The 20956-nt window shown below is 43.7% G+C and overlaps 1 long non-coding RNA gene across 1 annotated transcript; it reads right to left on the bottom strand.

Moving 5' to 3' along the window:
- Positions 1 to 9442: 9442 nt before the first annotated feature.
- LOC115111092 (uncharacterized) lies at positions 9443 to 19553 on the bottom strand. Its single transcript, XR_003860767.2, has 3 exons — positions 19228 to 19553; positions 11446 to 11507; positions 9443 to 10755 (listed from the first exon to the last, which is right to left on the bottom strand). It is a non-coding gene; the product is annotated as an uncharacterized LOC115111092 (long non-coding RNA).
- Between the last annotated feature and the right edge of the window lie 1403 nt (positions 19554 to 20956).

Here is a 20956-nt window from a genome sequence, read left to right as displayed (position 1 = left end):
AAATGTGTGTCCACGGTTGTGGGTGGGGAACATTTACGTGTTGTACATGGTTTAGACAGTGCAGCAGATTAAAGAACTCAGCAGTCATAAAGCACTTGGGTGAACAAGGATAACCGTGAGAGCTTTTGGTTGTTTACAGTCAGCTTCAGTCAGTGGATTTAAAATAATGCAGTCTGTATAAAACAGGAAGGCCTCCACCGTGCCTGGCATCTTTTCAATGTATTTGTATACAGGTGTAGCTGCTCCGTTAAGATGGTAACAGTCACCCTCACTGTGCCATGTTTCAGTGAGACTGTAACATAAACACAGATGGTGAGTTTAATAATAACGAGTATATAAAACAAGCCCAGCATCTGGGCATGAAAACTGAACCAATACTGCCTGAAGATTGATGCTAGGGAGTGCTGGATAAATAGGAAGTAATCAGGGTAGTGATGGAGTCCAGGTGTGCCTCATGATGAGGTGCAAGTGTGCGTAATAAAAATTGCCAGGACCGGTGGTTAGTAAACCAGTGACGTCGAGCGCCGGGGGCAGGAGCAGGAGTAGACTTGACAGAGGCAGATCATGGCAAAGTCATTGTCAGAGGTAAGCTCATGCAGAAGAGGAAACTTGTTCGTTAAGGATTGTAAAGTGCAAGCGTGTGAAGGTGTGACAGGTTAAAGGACATATTCATAGCCTGTTATACATTGAAAAGTATTAGTAAGTTCATAGTATGTGAGGATCTTAAAACATCTAAGGTTAAAATATGCATTCAGTATTAGTTGATAGAGATTGATAACATTCATATAATTGTGTTAAAGTTCAAATCTGTCAAAGGGTACGAATTGTGAGAGTAATGTGTAAACGTTATATTGATTACTTTATTTTGTGGTGCCTAAAAGTGTTAATCTGTGATCTACGAAATGCTTTTAATCTATGAGCCGGAGATCGATTGCTCTGGTCTCCACCCATATTCCTGGGGAAATTCGCGGTCTTTTTCTCATTGAACTAAATGTTGACTTGAGAATACAACACCGTATCACTCTCGTGATTATTTCTCCCCTGTTTTCAGGTACTTTATTGATGATAAAAATAGTAATTTAAATGTTATAACTAGCGAACATGTCAAGAGTGTTTAAGGTGTGTTTTAGTAACGTCTTGAGGAAGTTCGAGTTAAGGTTGAAGAGAGTAATATTAGCCCTGCTCGGTTGAAGTGAAGGATAGCATCGTACTGAGAGTAGCTGCCATTTTATGTCGATTGTGAATGAACGTGCGTGTTGTTAATAAGATATGTTGCTGTGTTATTTGTATAATGGGTTTTCTGTTATGTAATGTGTTACTTTTGTGAAATGTTTGAACTAAATGTTGACTTGAGAATACAACACCGTATCACTCTCGTGATTATTTCTCCCCTGTTTTCAGGGGCGTAGCATCGTACTGAGAGTAGCTGCCATTTTATGTCGATTGTGAATGAACGTGCGTGTTGTTAATAAGATATGTTGCTGTGTTATTTGTATAATGGGTTTTCTGTTATGTAATGTGTTACTTTTGTGAAATGTTTGAACTAAATGTTGACTTGAGAATACAACACCGTATCACTCTCGTGATTATTTCTCCCCTGTTTTCAGGGGCGTAACATTTTGGAGGCTCCGCTGAGATTGCTGCTCAGATGTCCAGTTTCCACACCCTGGTCGCTGAATTCCGAGCCAGCTAAATCTCCACATAACAACTCAGGCAGGCTGCAGTGAGGAAAGTGTTGCTGTTCGAGGGAAGTTGGAAGTTAGTGGTTAAGTACGTGTCAACTGAGGCCATTGATCGACCATCAGAGACAGTAAGGACCATCTAATTCAGAGTCAACTCCTGCACAGTAAAAGTTCCTCCTGTTCTGTCAACATGACAAGCGCCTTGGAAGAACTACAGGAAGAGGTAGTAGGAGAATTACACACCCTGACTAAAGACAAATTACTAGAGATATGTGATTTCCTTGAAATATCAGGCGAACAGAGAAGAGATGTTAAAGACAAATCCCGCATAGCATTAATGACTCGCATTATGATGTTCCTTGAAAGAGAGGAAGTCACAGAGTTAGAAGATGGCGGCATGTCGGAATTGTTGCTACTTAGAGACGAAATGACAGAGATGATCAGTGGCAGAGATAACAAAACAGGGCAAGGTGACCATGATATTGAACCAGCTGGAACACATCACAGAATAGAGGAACTGAGAACTGTAACCCCACAACAAGGGGTGGGAACTGAGCAGATTACTGCAGCCAAAGCCAGTGATTCTCTGCGTCAGCCCCAACACCATGCCAATCTTCAGGGGAGCGTGCCGCTCTCACCCAATGCACAGCCCAGCTCATACTGGCGCAAAGAGTTTAAAATTTCTGGTCAGATAGGTGAACCGGGCCAAAAAGAAAAACTGATTTTTTCCAGCCTTGCCCATCAGATTGAAAATGGACTTAACAGAGGATATCCTGAGGTAGAAATAGTAGACGCAGTAGTCAGGGCTATTTCTCCAGGCTCACAGCTACGCAGCTACTTGGAAGGTAAACCCCAGCTTACTCTTCCCACACTTAGATGTATCCTGCGTTCCCACTTCCAAGAGAAGAGTGCAACAGAGCTTTACAAACAGCTAGCTTCAGAAGCACAGCATAGCAAGGAGACCCCTCAAAGCTTCCTGATGCGCGTTTTAGATTTGAGGCAAAAAGTACTGTTTGCATCCCAGGAGTCAGAATCAGGGCTTAAGTATGACCCTGCTCTAGTCCAGAGCATGTGTTTACACACAGTCCTTACGGGTCTCCAGAGTGACAGTATCAGGATAGACATGCAGCCTCTCCTGCTAGAGAGCGAAACATCAGATGAGGTTTTGCTAGAGAAGCTTAACATTGCTTGTGCTAATGAGAGAGAAAGACGAAACAAAAAGCGGTTTAATGCCCCACAGCCTGCTACAACTGTAAGTGTAGTCCAGTTAGAGGATATGCCATCTGCAAAGTGTCCTGTGAAGGAAGCCAAAGCTACGATACCCGCAGAACTGTTAACAGAGTTAGCTGAACTTAAGACAGGTGTAGCTTCTCTAAAAGGTCTCAGTGCAGAGATTGCTCAGATTAAGGAGACATTACAGCAGCCTATGTTTCAGTCACAGCCTGGTGCCTATGCCCCACCCCCAGTTAGGAGGCCAGATAGGGACCCCCAGCCACCGGTTTCCCAGCAGCAGTATTACAGCAACTACAGTCGGTCCCAAGCACTTGACCCTGCACAGCATCAATATGCACCTAACCGGTATACCAACCACTCTGCTCAAGCTCCAAGGAGGTGTTTTGTCTGCCAGCAGGCCAGAACAGATGCACGCTGCACACACTGCTTCCGATGTGGAAGTGGAGGACATTTTCAAGCTGGATGTAAAATCCGGGGAGCCAGGCCATCAAGGGAGGCCCCTTTAAACGGAAACGGGTTACCGCTGAGGGACGAGTGTTAACCGTAGCTACCAAAAAGTCCCAGAAATGTGCAAATTGTGCCAGAGAAGAGTCATTTGAGAACCTGAAACAATGTTCATCATGTAAAGAGACACTGTACTGTTCCAAAGTATGTCAAAACCAACATTGGACTAAACATAAGAAAAAATGCACTCACCTGAAAATTGACTCTACCAGTGAAAGGTTTTCCTGCACAGAGAAAATGCCCACTCCTTACCATCCCTAGCTCAAGGTTGCCACCCCGTAAGGTCACCTCGCTAGTCGGCAGACAGTGCCTTATTGAGTGTCACCTGAATCGCCACCACCTCCAAGCTTTATGGGACACAGGCTCTCAGGTATCGGTCATTGATGAACGATGGAAAGAGGAATCTCTCCCAAACGCAAGGCTGAGAGATGTTTCAGAAATCTTGGACTCACCTGATGATCTAAGGTTGACTGCAGCAAATGGGACTGAAATGCCGTACCTGGGATGGATTGAAACAACTTTTCGTCTAGCCTCTGAAACTGACCAAACAAAGGAACTGATCATCCCAGTGCTGGTAATGAAAGGCTGTCACCTATCTCATCCCATCATAGGTTTCAATGTTATCGAGCACATCTTGACAATGACCGAAAAGACTAAACGATACAGTACAGTAAAAACAGCTTTCCCAAGCCTCAAAAGAAACAAGGTGAGAGCTTTTATACAGGCTGTTAGCGCAGAACAGACAGATGAATACGCAGTGAAAACCAAGAAAGAGAAGGTTGCTGTACCAAAACACAGTAGCATTCAGATTGAGTGCCGTGTAGCTTCCCAGCCTTTCAAAGATGACATGACAATGCTTTTCCAGCCAGACCTGAACCCGCAGTGGCCAGATGACCTTGAGTTCTTTGACACACTAGTCAGAGTCAGTAAAGGTGTTTTTCCAGTTATCCTGCTTGATGTCTCTAACCCCACTGACCACGACATTGCCCTGCTAGGACGCACAATCATCGGTACAGTACAAACCATTATGACTGTGTTACCTGCCCAAGTCTTTGAAAAAACTGTCACCTCAGCCACAGTGAATCACACCAGCGTTCGAACCCCATGTACTGCTACTGAACAGTGGGATCCACCAGTAGATTTAACTCACCTAACCGAAGAACAGAGAGAGGTTGTTAGGCAAATGCTTAGAGAAGAGTGTCACTCCTTCTCCAGATCAGACAATGACATTGGCTGCATTGAACGATTGAAAATGACTATTTCTCTAAAGGACTCTGAACCAGTAAAGCGCACATACATGTCAGTGCCCAGGCCACTGTATCAGGAGATGAAGGGTTACATTTATGACCTCATAGTCCAGGGCTGGGTTAGGAAGTCAAACTCTTCATATTCCTCACCTGTCGTGTGCGTTCGTAAGAAGGACGGGACCCTCCGGTTGTGTATAGATTACAGAGATCTGAACAGAAAGACACATCCCGACCGCCAGCCCATCCCTCGGGTCCAAGACATCATGGACAGTTTAGGTGGTAATTCCTGGTTCTCCCTCTTAGATCAGGGGAAAGCGTATCACCAGGGGTTCATCTCTGAAGAAAGCAGACCACTGACAGCATTTGTGACACCGTGGGGACTCTATGAGTGGATACGTATGCCATTCGGCCTCATGAACGCTCCTGCAGCTTTTCAGCGGTGTATGGAGGAGTGTTTGGAAGGGCTCCGGGATAACATCTGCATTCCTTATCTGGACGACACGCTAGTTTTCAGTAAAACATTCAACAGCCATGTGAATGATGTGCGAAAAGTTTTGCAGCGTCTCAGAGAGTATGGCATTAAACTCAAACCAAGTAAGTGTGATCTCTTTAAACCCCAGGTCCGTTATTTGGGCAGAATAGTGTCTGCAGAGGGCAGCCGAGTTGACCCAGCCGATTTTGAAGCAGTAAGAGCATTGAAAGAAATCAGACCAGAGACTGTGGGCCAGCTCAGAAAAATGCTTGGTTTACTCACGTACTACAGGCAGTACATCAAAGACTTTTCTAGGAGTGCCAGCTGCCTGTATGACCTCCTGAAAGCAGATTCAGAGAAATTACCTGACCACCCACGGAAAACAAAAACAAAGAAAGTAAGTCATGTGGTGCCCTCAAACAAGCCAATCCTGTGGACTGACCAGCATCAACAGGCACTTGAACAGCTGATTGAGTGTTTGCTTCACCCACCAGTTTTAGGTTTCCCTGATTTCACTCAGCCATTTGTTGTACACACTGATGCGTCACACCAAGGCTTGGGAGCAGTTCTTTATCAAAAGCAAGAGGGGAAGCTTAGGGTCATTGCTTATGGCTCTCGAACCTTAACAGCAGCTGAGAAGAACTATCACTACCACTCGAGCAAGCTAGAATTTCTAGCTCTAAAATGGGCAATCACTGATAAGTTCCATGACTATTTGTACTATGCTCCCACCTTCACTGTATACAGCGATAACAACCCGCTCTGCTACATTCTGTCTACTGCAAAACTGAACGCAACCACTTCCAGGTGGGTTGCAGACTTGGCTGATTTCCACTTTACAATAAAGTACAGGCCAGGCAGAGAGAACGGTGATGCAGATGCTTTGTCAAGGATGCCACTGGATGTAGAGTCACTGATGAGAGAATGTTCTGAGGAGCTTCCACCAGACACCATCGCCGCCACGATACAAGCAGTTGAGGTACAGAAAGAGGCTGTTGTACCTTGGTCATTTTCAGCTGCATCTATGTCAGTATCAGCTGAAGGTGAGACAACCACTGCAACAACCAGCTCGATCCCAAAAGATGGGATTAGAGAAGCACAAGAATCTGATCCAGTCATCCGTCCTGTGCTCAATTTCAAACTGTCGGGTTCCAAACCGCCAGTTAAAGAGCAAAAGAAATTCAGTCCAAAGACAAAATGCCTATTCAGAGAATGGGACAAATTGACAATAGACAGTGATGGCATTTTGTACAGAATCACTACAGCCCGCAAGCAGTTAGTTCTACCAGAGCAGTACAAAGGTAAAGTGATGGAAGAGTTGCACAATAACATGGGACACCAAGGTACTGACCGCACTGTATCACTAGTACGTGACCGCTTCTTCTGGCCATATATGCAATCTGACATCGAGCACTATGTGACTAAAACTTGTAGCTGTGTCAAGCAGAAAAGGCCAGCCCATGCAACAAGAGCTCCTCTGACAAACATTGTGACAACACAGCCATTTGAACTGGTATGTATAGACTTCCTTCATCTCGACAGATGCAAAGGAGGATATGAGTACATCCTCGTGATTGTTGATCATTTTACACGTTTCACTCAAGCCTACGCCACCACATCAAAGTCAGGTAAAACTGCTGCAAATCTCATCTTCAATGATTTTGCCCTGAAGTTTGGGTTCCCGTCCCGCATCCACCATGACCAAGGGGAGAATTTGAAAATCAGTTGTTCCATCAGTTAAAGAAACTCAGTGGCATGGCGGGGTCCAGGACAACACCCTATCACCCGATGGGAAACGGTCAAGCGGAACGCATGAACAGAACATTGTTGCAAATGTTAAAGACACTAACTGAGACACAAAAGTCAAATTGGAAGGAGTCTCTGAACAAACTGGTTTATGCCTATAACTGCACCCGTTGCGAAGTGACTGGCTATTCACCATTTTATCTTCTGTTTGGGAGATCACCCAGGCTTCCAGTTGATATGCTCTTTGGATTGTGCACAGAGGCAGGTTCCAGTAACCAGCGAGAATACGTGGAGAACTGGAAACGAGGGATGGAAGAAGCATACGCCATTGCAAATGAAAATGCTCAGAAAGCCGCTGAAAGAAGTAAGAAGTACTATGACACTAAAGTTAGGAGTTCAGTGCTACAGCCTGGCGAGCGAGTTCTGATTAAAAACCTGACACCAAGAGGAGGACCAGGAAAACTCCGTAACTATTGGGAAGATACAATTCACACAGTGGTGAGACAAATGGGTTCAGACCTGCCGATTTATGAATTGAGACCAGAAAAGGGTAGGGGACGCTCCAGGGTCCTGCACAGAAATCTGCTCATGTCCTGTGACCACTTACCTTTTGAGACACAACCAGAAATGACCAAAGTGGACAAAAGTCAGAAAACGAGGAGACACCAGCCTGCATCACAGACTCTAGATTCTGATGAAGACAGTGGGGATGAATATGACCTTCATCATGATCCGCTACAGGTTCCCACATCTCCTACAGTACCTGAGGAGAGGAATGCTGAACCAGCGAGGGAGTGGGAACACAGGCCCCCAACAGTGAAACGGACAGTTGCAGTGCCAGTCCCTGATACGCTACCAGCACAGCCTCTTGTTGAAAAGCGGCTGGAGGAGACAACAACAGTTAAAGACCTGCCTGCTGAGGAGAGTAACTTGCCTGCTGAAAATTTGCCTGATGATCGTCCACCAAGTGCCTTTCCTTCATATACTGATGCTTCTGAACCTGAGGAACCAGCCTACCAGCTGCCACAAAAGAGAGACACCCTCCAAGACGTATCACCTATGATCAGCTTGGTATCCCTTCCTGCTACAGTATACAGCCACAGTTGTTCCCTGTCTACTCTGCACCAGGACTGGTTCCATGGCTGCCATCACTACAGCAATGTTACTTTCAGCCACCTTACATGTATGGGCTTCAGCAAACATGAGGCTACAGAGTTGACATGTTTGACCATGGACTACTGTCAGATTTCACAGACTGTCAAAAGAGACAATTTACAGACTATGCATATAGATCATTAAAATTGATGGACTGTTGATCAATAGTATGAGAAAATACTGCTTATGTTATATAGCTGGTCAACAGATATGGACTGTGAATATAACTTGTTAGTTATATTTGAACTGTGACCCGTGACTTCTGCTCAAGTACTACCTTACAGAAGAGGATTTTCTAGGTCCAGTGCATACGAACTGTTGAAGAAGACAATGTTGGTAATGTTGGGACAACATTTATTTTGTCGGGGAGAGTGTGACAGGTTAAAGGACATATTCATAGCCTGTTATACATTGAAAAGTATTAGTAAGTTCATAGTATGTGAGGATCTTAAAACATCTAAGGTTAAAATATGCATTCAGTATTAGTTGATAGAGATTGATAACATTCATATAATTGTGTTAAAGTTCAAATCTGTCAAAGGGTACGAATTGTGAGAGTAATGTGTAAACGTTATATTGATTACTTTATTTTGTGGTGCCTAAAAGTGTTAATCTGTGATCTACGAAATGCTTTTAATCTATGAGCCGGAGATCGATTGCTCTGGTCTCCACCCATATTCCTGGGGAAATTCGCGGTCTTTTTCTCATTGAACTAAATGTTGACTTGAGAATACAACACCGTATCACTCTCGTGATTATTTCTCCCCTGTTTTCAGGTACTTTATTGATGATAAAAATAGTAATTTAAATGTTATAACTAGCGAACATGTCAAGAGTGTTTAAGGTGTGTTTTAGTAACGTCTTGAGGAAGTTCGAGTTAAGGTTGAAGAGAGTAATATTAGCCCTGCTCGGTTGAAGTGAAGGATAGCATCGTACTGAGAGTAGCTGCCATTTTATGTCGATTGTGAATGAACGTGCGTGTTGTTAATAAGATATGTTGCTGTGTTATTTGTATAATGGGTTTTCTGTTATGTAATGTGTTACTTTTGTGAAATGTTTGAACTAAATGTTGACTTGAGAATACAACACCGTATCACTCTCGTGATTATTTCTCCCCTGTTTTCAGGGGCGTAACAAAGGCATTGGTGGAAACAAATTCATTTAATTTTGGTTGGGCCACATTTGTAGTGTGTGTGTTTGTGATTATGAACTAATTTCACGTCTTGACCTCTTAATGAAACATTTTAATAAGAAAAGCACATATAGATGTTCAATGCTAGCATCTTTATTCAAAATGCATGAATTAAGGAACAATTAAATCAGTATGAAAATAGTAGAGATAGTATAGAAAACCATCCCCTCTCTTTGTAGGACAGCTTTGTTTTTAGTTGTAGATTCTTGTCACTAAATGTAATTATCTGAAAGAGAGAGGAGAGCATTAGAAGTAATTTGACAGTGAATAACAGACTTCAACTGTATGAATGTAACATTCTCTGTGTGTTCTAAAGGTTTCCAGCATGTTTTCCGGTCACCTTTCCACTCACCTCGACTGGTTACTTTCTGCTCTTTAGGGGCTTCAGGATCTTAGCTAAACTCTTTATCCCAGCTGCAAAGATACACTTTTTAAAATTTTATTTCAGCTTTATTTAACCAGGTAGGCTAGTTGAGAACAAGTTCTCATTTACAACTGCGACCTGGCCAAGATAAAGCATAGCAGTGTGAACAGACAACAACACAGAGTTACACATGGAGTAAACAATTAACAAGTCAATAACACAGTAGAAATACATTTAAAAAAAAGAGTCTATATACATTGTGTGCAAAAGGCATGAGGAGGTAGGCGAATAATTACAATTTTGCAGATTAACACAGATCAGACATGGAATGTGCCACCTTGAAAACACCTTGGCTACGGTATGTTTGTTTGTCTGTACACTATGGCATTTAAATGCCAGCACAAAAGCTTCTCTGGAGATAGTTTCAAAGGTATTTTACTTGTCTGTAAAGCAATGCCGCTTCTGAAGCAGGACTAACGTACACTGGGAGACCAGAACTATCAAATTATCTTGAGCTGCCTGTGCGCAGGCCTCTTTCTCCTTAAAAAGTAGGTTAAAGTTCATTAAATGCCTTTACTTACCAAGACATTTCGTAGAATGAAAACACCCTACCATCAAAGAACAGCACAGCCATCGATCGTGTGTATTGTTGTCAGGAAAACAATACCGAACATTCTATGCCGGGGCAGAATTCTACTGTATGAAAAGGTACAGACACTTCTGATTCAGTACTTTTTTTTATTGTGTTAACGGTTATCAATTGTTGCGACCAACATGTCACTTTTTTTATTTACCAGGCAAGTCAGTTAAAATAATGCAGTCTGTATAAAACAGGAAGGCCTATCGGAGAACAGTAGGTTAACTGCCTTGTTCAGGGGCAGATTTTTAGCTTGTTAGCTCAGGGATTCGATCAAGCAACCTTTCGGTAACTGGCCCAACGCTATAACCACTAGGCTACCTACCGCCCCATGTTACTGTAGTGACCATCGATATCTCCAAAGGGCAAGAGAGGGAGACAGTGGGTGTAAAGTGAGATTGTGTATATTCAAACGGTTGTGAATCAGCAAAAGGAATCATCCACCCATTGTTAAATCAATCCCGCCAGCCCTTCTTTACCGTTGTTGCGGCACGAGTGGTGAGAGGTGGGCTTTTTCCCCCTGCTGCAAAGATGGAAAAGTCAAAGGAGAAGAGAGGACGGCTTAGTACAACATCAGTGGGACCAGTGATGGAACAAGTACTCAATATATACTTATATATATATATATATATATACTTAAAAAGTAAAGATACATTAATAGAAAATGAATCAAGTAAAACTGAAAGTCACCCAGTAAAATAATACTTGATTGAATGTCTAAAAGTATTTGCTTTTATATATACCTAAGGAATCAAAAGTAAAAATCATTTCACATTCCTGATATTAATCAAACCAGATGGCATGATTTTCTTGTTTTTTAAATTTATTTACGGATAGCCAGGGACACACTTCAACATGTAGACAATAATGTACATACAAAGCATTTGTGTTTAGTGATTCAGTCAGATCAGAGGCAGTACGGATGACCGGGGATGTTTACTTGATAAGTGTGTGAATTGGACCATTTTCCTGTCCTGCTAAGCTTTCATTACTTTTGGGTTTCAGGGAAAATGTATGGAGTAAAAAGTACATTATTTTGTTTTTGGAATGTAGTGGAGTAAAAGTCAAAGTTATCAAAAATATAAATAGCAAAGTACAGATAACCCAAAAAACGACTTAAGAAGTACTTTAAAGTATTTTTACTTAGGTACTTTACACCACTGATTGGGACTTACAGTAACATAGGAAATAATAGACAAATGAGTAAGCCTACATTTTTACCCTTTGCACCGTGCTTGTTGGAAGTGACGAAGGGAAGGGAAGAAATTGAACAATCTGACGGATGGAGAGAAGAGGGAAAAATTAACATGTCATATTCATATATTGAAATACACACATTCATTGCCATGCGACTCACAGCACACCTGAATTTGAACATTGATTTTAGGACTATTCAATCCACCACGCAGAAGTTCAGCTTTAAAGCGTGATTAAAATGTTAAGACTATGTTCCCGCTTTAGCGGAGACTGCTTTTATGGTAAATGCTGTATATACTCAATCGGAAATTACCCTTTAAATGTATATTGTGGAATCTTCAGCTTTATAGATTGAATAGAGCCCTAAATAACTCCACAATCTAACTACTACTGTTTTATTTTCTGTCTCTAGCCTATGTCCTACCTCTGCTCTGTGACATGCTGTCCTGCTGCTTCCCTCTGTCCCCCTGTCTCTCTGTTATCTACTGTATGTCTCGTGAGGCCCCCTCCTTCTGTCTCGAGTCCTCTCCTTTAACCTCTCTTGGGTAGGGGGGCAGTATTTTCACCTCCAGATGAAAAGCGTGCCCAAAGTAAACTGTCTGTTACTCAGGCCCAGAAGCTAGGATATGCATATAATTAGTAGATTTGGATAGAAAACACTACAGTTTCCAAAACTGTTAATTGTCTGTGAGTATAACAGAACTGATATGGCAGGCGAAATCTATCTAGGAAGTGGAATTATTTTCATGTCGCTGTTTTTCAACTCAATGCCTATAGAGAATCCAATGGGTTAAAAATCAGATTGCAGTTCCTATGGCTTCCAATAATGTCAACCGTCTTTAGACATGGTTTCAGGCTTTTATTTTGAAAAACGACGAGTAAAAAGCCATTTTGGTCGGAGGACAAAGGAAGTATGCAGACTTGACTTGGGCGCGCTTGCATCCCACATACTCTCTAGAGGTTAACTCATTATTCAACCACGCCACAAATGTCTTGATAACAAACTATAGTTTCGGCAAGTCGGTTAGGACATCTACTTCGTGCATGACACAAGTAATTTTTCCAACAATTGTTTACAGACAGATTATTTCACTTATAACACATTGCATCACTATTCCAGTGGGTCAGAAGTTGATGGAAAATTCCAGACAATGATGTCATGGCTTTAGAAGCTTCTGATAGGCTAATTGACATCATTCGAGTCAATTAGAGGTGTACCTGTGGATGTGTTTCAAGGCCTACCTTCAAACTCGGTGCCTTTCTGCTTGAAATCATGGGAAAATCAAAAGAAATCAGCCAAGACCTCAGAAGAAAAATTGGTTCATCCTTGGGAGCAATTTCCAAATGCCTGAAGGTTCCACATTCATCTGTACAAACAATAGTACGCAAGTAAACACCATGGGACCACACAGGCGTCATACCTCTCAGGAAGGAGACACATTCTGTCTCCTAGAGATGATCGTACTTTGGTGTGAAAAGTGCAAATCGATCCCAGAACAACAGCAAATGACCTTGTGAAGATGCTGGAGGAAACGGGTACAAAAGTATCTATATCCACAGTAAAATGAGTCCTATATCGACATAACTTGAAAGGCCGTTCAGCAAGTAACCAACACTGCTAGCTAGCCAGCTTGCCCCCGAAAAGCAGCATTGTAGAAACTTCACACTCAACGGAACGACTTGATTAGGGTAGTGTCAACAACGCAGCTAGCCTACCTCAGCAGTACTGTATCATTTTAATCATTTTAGTCAATTAGATTCTTGCTACGTAAGCTTAACTTTCTGAACATTCGAGACGTGTAGTCCACTTGTCATTCCAATCTCCTCTGCATTAGCGTAGCCTCTTCTCTAGCCTGTCAAATATGTGTCTGTCTATCCCTGTTCTCTCCTCTCTGCACAGACCATACAAATCCACACCGCAGCCACCCTAATCTGGTGGTGACCCACGTGGAGTTCCAGGTCTCCGGTAGCCTCTGGAACTGCCGATCTGCGGCCAACAAGGCAGAGTTCATCTCAGCCTATCCCCTCCCTCCAGTCCCTCGACTTCTTGGCTCTGATTGAAACATGGATCACCACAGACAACACCGCTACTCCTACTGCTCTCTCTTCGTCCGCCCAGGTGCTCTCGCACACCCCGAGAGCTTCTGGTCAGCGGGGTGGTGGCACCGGGATCCTCATCTCTCCCAAGTGGTCATTCTCTCTTTCTCCCCTTACCCATCTGTCTATCGCCTCCTTTGAATTCCATGCTGTCACAGTTACCAGCCCTTTCAAGCTTAACATCCTTATCATTTATCGCCCTCCAGGTTCCCTCGGAGAGTTCATCAATGAGCTTGATGCCTTGATAAGCTCCTTTCCTGAGGACGGCTCACCTCTCACAGTTCTGGGCGACTTTAACCTCCCCACGTCTACCTTTGACTCATTCCTCTCTGCCTCCTTCTTTCCACTCTTCTCCTCTTTTGACCTCACCCTCTCACCTTCCCCCTACTCACAAGGCAGGCAATACGCTCGACCTCATCTTTACTAGATGCTGTTCCTCCACTAACCTCATTGCAACTCCTCCAAGTCTCCGACCACTACCTTGTATCCTTTTCCCTCTCGCTCTCATCCAACACTTCCCACACTGCCCCTACTCGGATGGTATCGCGCCCGTCCCAACCTTCGCTCTCTCTCCCCGCTACTCTCTCCTCTTCTATCCTATCATCTCTTCCCTCTGCTCAAACCTTCTCCAACCTATCTCCTGATTCTGCCTCCTCAACCCTCCTCTCCTCCCTTTCTGCATCCTTTGACTCTCTATGTCCCCTATCCTCCAGGCCGGCTCGGTCCTCCCTCCCGCTCCGTGGCTCGACGACTCATTGCGAGCTCACAGAACAGGGCTCCGGGCAGGGGCGGAAATGGAGGAAAACTCGCCTCCCTGCAGACCTGGCATCCTTTCACTCCCTCCTCTCTACATTTTCCTCCTCTGTCTCTGCTGCTAAAGCCACTTTCTACCACTCTAAATTCCAAGCATCTGCCTCTAACCCTAGGAAGCTCTTTGCCACCTTCTCCTCCCTCTTGAATCCTCCTCCCCCTCCCCCTCCTCCCTCTCTGCAGATGACTCGTCAACCATTTTGAAAAGAAGGTCGACGACATCCGATCCTCGTTTGCTAAGTCAAACGACACCGCTGGTTCTGCTCACACTGCCCTACCCTGTGCTCTGACCTCTTTCTCCCCTCTCTCTCCAGATGACATCTGTCTTGTGACGGCCGGCCGCCCAACAACCTGCCCGCTTGACCCTATCCCCTCCTCTCTTCTCCAGACCATCTCCGGTGACCTTCTCCCTTACCTCACCTCGCTCATCAACTCATCCCTGAACGTCCCTCCCGTCTTCAAGAGAGCGAGAGTTGCACCCCTTCTGAAAAAACCTACACTCGATCCCTCCGATGTCAACAACTACAGACCAGTATCCCTTCTTTCTTTTCTCTCCAAAACTCTTGAACGTGCCGTCCTTGGCCAGCTCTCCCGCTATCTCTCTCAGAATGACCTTCTTGATCCAAATCAGTCAGGTTTCAAGACTAGTCATTCAACTGAGACTGCTCTTCTCTGTATCACGGAGGCGCTCCGCACTGCAAAGCTAACTCTCTCTCCTCTGCTCTCATCCTTCTAGACCTATCGGCTGCCTTCGATACTGTGAACCATCAGATCCTCCTCTCCACCCTCTCCGAGTTGGGCATCTCCGGTGCGGCCCACGCTTGGATTGCGTCCTACCTGACAGGTCGCTCCTACCAGGTGGCGTGGCGAGAATCCGTCTCTCCTCACCACGTGCTCTCACCACTGGTGTCCCCCAGGGCTCTGTTCAGGCCCTCTCCTATTCTCGCTATACACCAAGTCACTTGGCTCTGTCATAACCTCACATGGTCTCTCCTATCATTGCTATGCAGACGACACACAATTAATCTTCTCCTTTCCCCCTTCTGACGACCAGGTGGCGAATCGCATCTCTGCATGTCTGGCAGACATATCAGTGTGGATGACGGATCATCACCTCAAGCTGAACCTCGGCAAGACGGAGCTGCTCTTCCTCCCGGGAAGGACTGCCTGTTCCATGATCTCGCCATCACGGTTGACAACTCCATTGTGTCCTCGTCCCAGAGCGCTAAAGAACCTTGGCGTGATCCTGGACAACACCCTGTCGTTCTCAAATAACATCAAGGCGGTGGCCCGTTCCTGTAGGTTCATGCTCTACAACAAGAGTGACCCTGCCTCACACAGGAAGCGGCGCAGGTCCTAATCCAGGCACTTGTCATCTCCCGTCTGGATTACTGCAACTCGCTGTTGGCTGGGCTCCCTGCCTGTGCCATTAAACCCCTACAACTCATCCAGAACGCCGCAGCCCGTCTGGTGTTCAACCTTCCCAAGTTCTCTCACGTCACCCCGCTCCTCCGCTCTCTCCACTGGCTTCCAGTTGAAGCTCGCATCCGCTACAAGACCATGGTGCTTGCCTTTGAGCTGTGAGGGGAACGGCACCTCAGTACCTCCAGGCTCTGATCAGGCCCTACACCCAAACAAGGGCACTGCGTTCATCCACCTCTGGCCTGCTCGCCTCCCTACCACTGAGGAAGTACAGTTCCCGCTCAGCCCAGTCAAAAATGCTCTGGCCCCCAATGGTGGAACAAACTCCCTCACGACGCCAGGACAGCGGAGTGCTGGAGACACCTGAAACCCCACCTCTTTCAGGAATACCTAGGATAGGATAAAGTAATCCTTCTCACCCCCCCCTCCTTAAAAGACCTAGATGCACTATTGTAAAGTGGCTGTTCCACTGGATGTCATAAGGTGAAAGCACCAATTTGTAAGTCGCTCTGGATAAGAGCGTCTGCTAAATGACTTAAATGTAAATGTAATGTAAATGAAGAAGCCACTGCTCCAAAACCGCCATTAAAAAAAGCCAGACTACGGTTTGCAACTGCACATGGGGGGCAAAGATCATACTTTTTGGTGAAATGACCTCTGGTCTGATGAAACAAGAATATAACTGTTTGGCCATAATGACCATAGTTATGTTTGGAGGAAAAAGGGGGAGGCTTACCATCCCAACTGTGAAGCACGTGGGTGGCAGCATCATGTTGTGGGGGTGCTTTGCGGCAGGAGGGACTGGTGCACTTCACAAAATAGATGGCATCATGAGGTGGGACAATTAGTGGGCTCCAAAATTACTGGCCCCCCCTGACTGGCAATGCACAAACAATACTTTAAAAAATATAAACAATATAATTATAGAGGAACTCAAAATACAAACGTGAGAAATACTGTACTTTATTAACATTTCAATGGAACCAACCAAAATCATACAATTTATTTAATACAAAATAAATTTAACCAAAATCAAGGTTTCATAATTATTGGCACTCCTCATTTAGTACTTAGTGCAACCACCTCTGGCAAGGATAACAGCATGGAGTCTTTTCCTGTAATGTTTGACAAGGTTAAGGAACATATTTGGAGGGATTTTGCACCAGATCCTTTCCAGATCCTTCACATTCTTGGGTTTGCGCTTATCAACTGCCCTCTTCCACTCAGCCGACAGGTTTTCGATTGGATTGAGGTCCGGCGACTGATTTTGGCCATGGCAGAACATTGATTTTGTTGTCACAGAACCATTTCTGTGTGGATCTTGAGGTATGTTTCGGGTCATTGTCTTGTTGGAAAGTCCACCTACGGCCAAGTCCCAGCCTTCTGGCAGAGGCAACCAGATTGTCAGCCAAAATTGCCTGATACTTGGTGGTATTCATTATGCCATCAATCTTAACCATTACCCCTGGACCTCTGGAATTAAAACAGCCCCAAAACATCAGTGACCTCCCCCCCTCCATATTTCACCGTGGGTATGAGGTTCCTCTCCTTGTATGCATCTCTGTTTCGACGTCAAACATGCCGACGCTGTATCTGACCAAACTGTTCAATTTTTGTCTAATCTGACCAGAGCACCTTCTTCCAGTCATAATTTAAATGACATTTGGCAAACTCCAAGCGCTTGCGTCTGTGTCTTGTGGTCAGAAATGGCTTTCTTCTGGAAACCCTTCCAAAGAGCCTGTGGTAGTCAAGATTTCGTCTGATGGTGCTTTTTGAAACATGGTGACCCCAAGACGCCACCAAGGCCTGCACTTATTTCACAGTGATTCTTGGAGATTTTGTTGCTTCTCTCACCATCCTCCTTCCTATCCTGGGGGGCAAAATGCATTTTCGTCCCCTACGCGTGATGTTTTCGACTGTTCCAAATCTTTTGAATTTTTTAATAATATCCCTGACAGTGCTCAGTGGTATATTCAATCATTTATGGATCTTCTTGTAGCCATTACCAGATTTATGAAGGTCTACGACCATCTGTCTCTTTTGAACTGCCAGTTCTTTTGTTTTCTTCATGGTGTTGGATGACAGCGGGATACTGCATGTGTGTTACCTTATTTTTATACCCTAGTGAAACCGGAAGTGATGTAATGTCTCAATATAGTTATTTTAAAATTAAGACTTAAATTAAATTCCACTTATTTAAGTTTATCTATGGTTTAATTTTGGTAGATGTTATATACAGTAATCTTTAAGTTTCATTAATTGTGAAACCTTGATTTGGAGGACATTGATTTTAACTTAATCAATAAATTATTTTGGTTGGTTCCATTGAAACATTAATAAAGTACATTATTTCTCAAATGTTGGTATTTTGAGTTTATCTCTATAATTAAATTGTTTATATTTGTTTAACCATTGTTTGTGCATTGCTAGGCAGGGGTGCCAGTAATTTCAGAGCCCACTGTATGTGGATATATTGAAGCAACATCAAGATATCAGTCAGGAAGTTAAAGCTTGGTCGCAAATGGGTCTTTGAATTGGACAATGACCCCAAGCATACTTCCAAAGTTGTGGCAAAATGGCTTAAGGACAACAAAGTCAAGGTATTGGAGTGGCCATCACAAAGCCATGACCTCAATCCTGTAGAACATTTATGGGCAGAACTGAAAAAGTGTGTGCGAAAAAGGATTGATTCAGTTACACCAGCTCTGTCAGTGGGAATGGGCCAAAATTCACCCAACTTATTGTGGGAAGCCTGTGGAAGGCTACCTGAAACATTTGACGCAAGAAAAGGCAATGCTACCAAATACTAATTGAGTGTGTGTAAACTTCTGACCCACTGGGAATGTGATGAAATAAATAAATAATTTCTCTACTATTATTCTGACATTTCACATTCTAAAAATAAAGGATGATCCTAACTGACTTAAGACCGGGAATTTTTACTAGGGTTACATGTCATGAATTGTGAAAGAGTTTAAATGTATTTTGCTAAGGTGTATGTAAACTTCCAACTTCAACTGTATATGTGACCACTAAAATTTGATTTGAGATGTTGGTTCTTCAGGACATTTCTTCTGGATAGTATCTATATTTATTTCACTGCATTCTTTTCTGCCTAATCCTCACTGCTCTCTTTTTGCTTTCCTTCACCCTTCCACTTTCCTGCACCCTTCCATCTATCATTGCTTTTCTCTTTCAGTGCTACCTTATCCCTTTCTTTCCTCTGATCATCCAACCTTTCCTTCTTGATGTTATCCTTCCTTTTCACACCATTCGTTCCCTCCTCATCCTCACTCTCTGTCCATTCGGTTCTGTTTTCCCCTCTTTCGTCACCAGGCCTAGATATTATTTTCTCACTCACGCTATTATCACCCTTGGTTATTTTTTTTTCATCACTCCTCTCCTTCTTTTCCTCATCTTTTGGGATCATCTCCTCAAACACCATTATCGCAATCTGTTTTTGACCAACCTTTATCAATTGGCAGAGGTTATCGTAAATTCCCACAGCGGTGTTATTCAGCTCTCTCTTGTCGTCTTTTCCCGCCACCCATTCATTCATTTTTTTTTTTGGTCTCTTCTTGACATTGTTGGCCTCACCTCTTTTCTCCTCTCCGCCTCTCTCTTTTTTCTGCTCTTCTAGCTTTCTATTCTCTCTGCTCGTTCTCATCTTCAATTCTAATAACCAGTACAAATGTTTTTTATATAGCTCTTAGTCTCATCTTCTGTCTTTTTCTTTGCTCAAACAGCTCACTCTCTCTCCAATGTTTTTATTCCTCTCCCCCTCAAATAGTCTTCGCTTCCTATCTCTCTGTGTCTCCCTCTCCAGCTTCCTCTTTCTCTTTTCCTCCTCCCCCTTTCTTTAGACTTTCTCTCCACCTCTCTTCTCATCTCTACCACTTTCATTATGGACTCTTCTAGCTTCTTGATGAACTCTTCCGCTCTATTTTTTTTTATCCTCAATCTTTTGCTATTTCCTCACTAGCTTTATATTTGTGGCCAGCTCTCTCACTATCTCCTCCATCTCAATCTCATCCTCCTTCTTCCGCTTTATATTCTCCAGACATGGTCTTTCCACCTCCCTCCTCGGCTCTACCAACTCCTCCCTCTGCTCCTGTCACATTTCTCTCGCTCTTCTTCCCCTCCTTTTGCATCCTATTATATTCCTCCTCTCACTTCCTTTTCTCTTTCTCCTCTATCCACTTTCTCCATTCCTCTTTCTCCTCACTTCTCCTTTTCTTCTCCTCCTTTGCCTCTCCATGTATCTCTGTCTCGCCTCTTTCTGTCTGTCATCCTGCTGCTCTTTCCTCATCATCCTCTGCTTCTCTCTTAGACTCCTTCCACTCATCTTTCCTCTCTAATGCCATCTTTCCATTCTTCTGCATCTCTCCGCACGGATGTCTCCGTCTTGTAGATCTCTGCTATTCTCCTCCGCTGGAGCTCCATAAATTCACACATCTCCCTTTCCTCCGCCCTCCTCCTCCTCTCTTCCATTTCCCTCTCTATCTCGCACTCGCCTCTCCATCATCTTCTCTATCTCCATCTTCCATCTCTCTTGCTTCCTCCTCCACTCCTCCATATCTCAGCCCTCGCGCTAGCCACTTTACCTTGGGCGAGTCCCCGTCGAAACCGGATGCAATTAGATTGCTATCTTAATTGGAGGTCCAGTTCACTAACGTTACCACTTCGACCCTAGATTTAGCTTGAGGGAGTGATTGAAGAACTTTGATCACTTGTGGGGTTGATATGACCCACAATTCAATACAAACTGTAGTCACGTGCCCGCGAAGTGTCACATTTAACCAAAATATATATATATATATATATATATATATATACTACTTAGAATAATAGTGAAGACATCAAAACTATGAAATAACACATATGGAATCATGTCTTAACCAAAAAAGTGTTAAACAATTCTTCAAATAGGGTTGTCTTCTGTATACTACCCCTACCTTGTCACAACCCAACTGATTGGCTCAAACGTATTAAGAAGGAAAGAAAATCTACAAATGAACTTTTAACAAGATACACCTGTTAATTGAAATGCATTCCAGGTGACGACCTCATGAAGCTGGTTGAGAGAATGCCAAGAGTGTGAAAAGCTGTCACTTGTACTGGATAATGTGTTATTTCATAGGTTTTGTCAAGGTAAATTAAAAATGAATAAATAAATGAAATTATTATTTACATAAGTA

The sequence above is a fragment of the Oncorhynchus nerka genome, linkage group LG27 (assembly GCF_034236695.1).
Source record: "Oncorhynchus nerka isolate Pitt River linkage group LG27, Oner_Uvic_2.0, whole genome shotgun sequence".
NCBI lineage: Eukaryota > Metazoa > Chordata > Actinopteri > Salmoniformes > Salmonidae > Oncorhynchus > Oncorhynchus nerka.
This window is presented reverse-complemented; position numbering and strand designations above follow the sequence as displayed.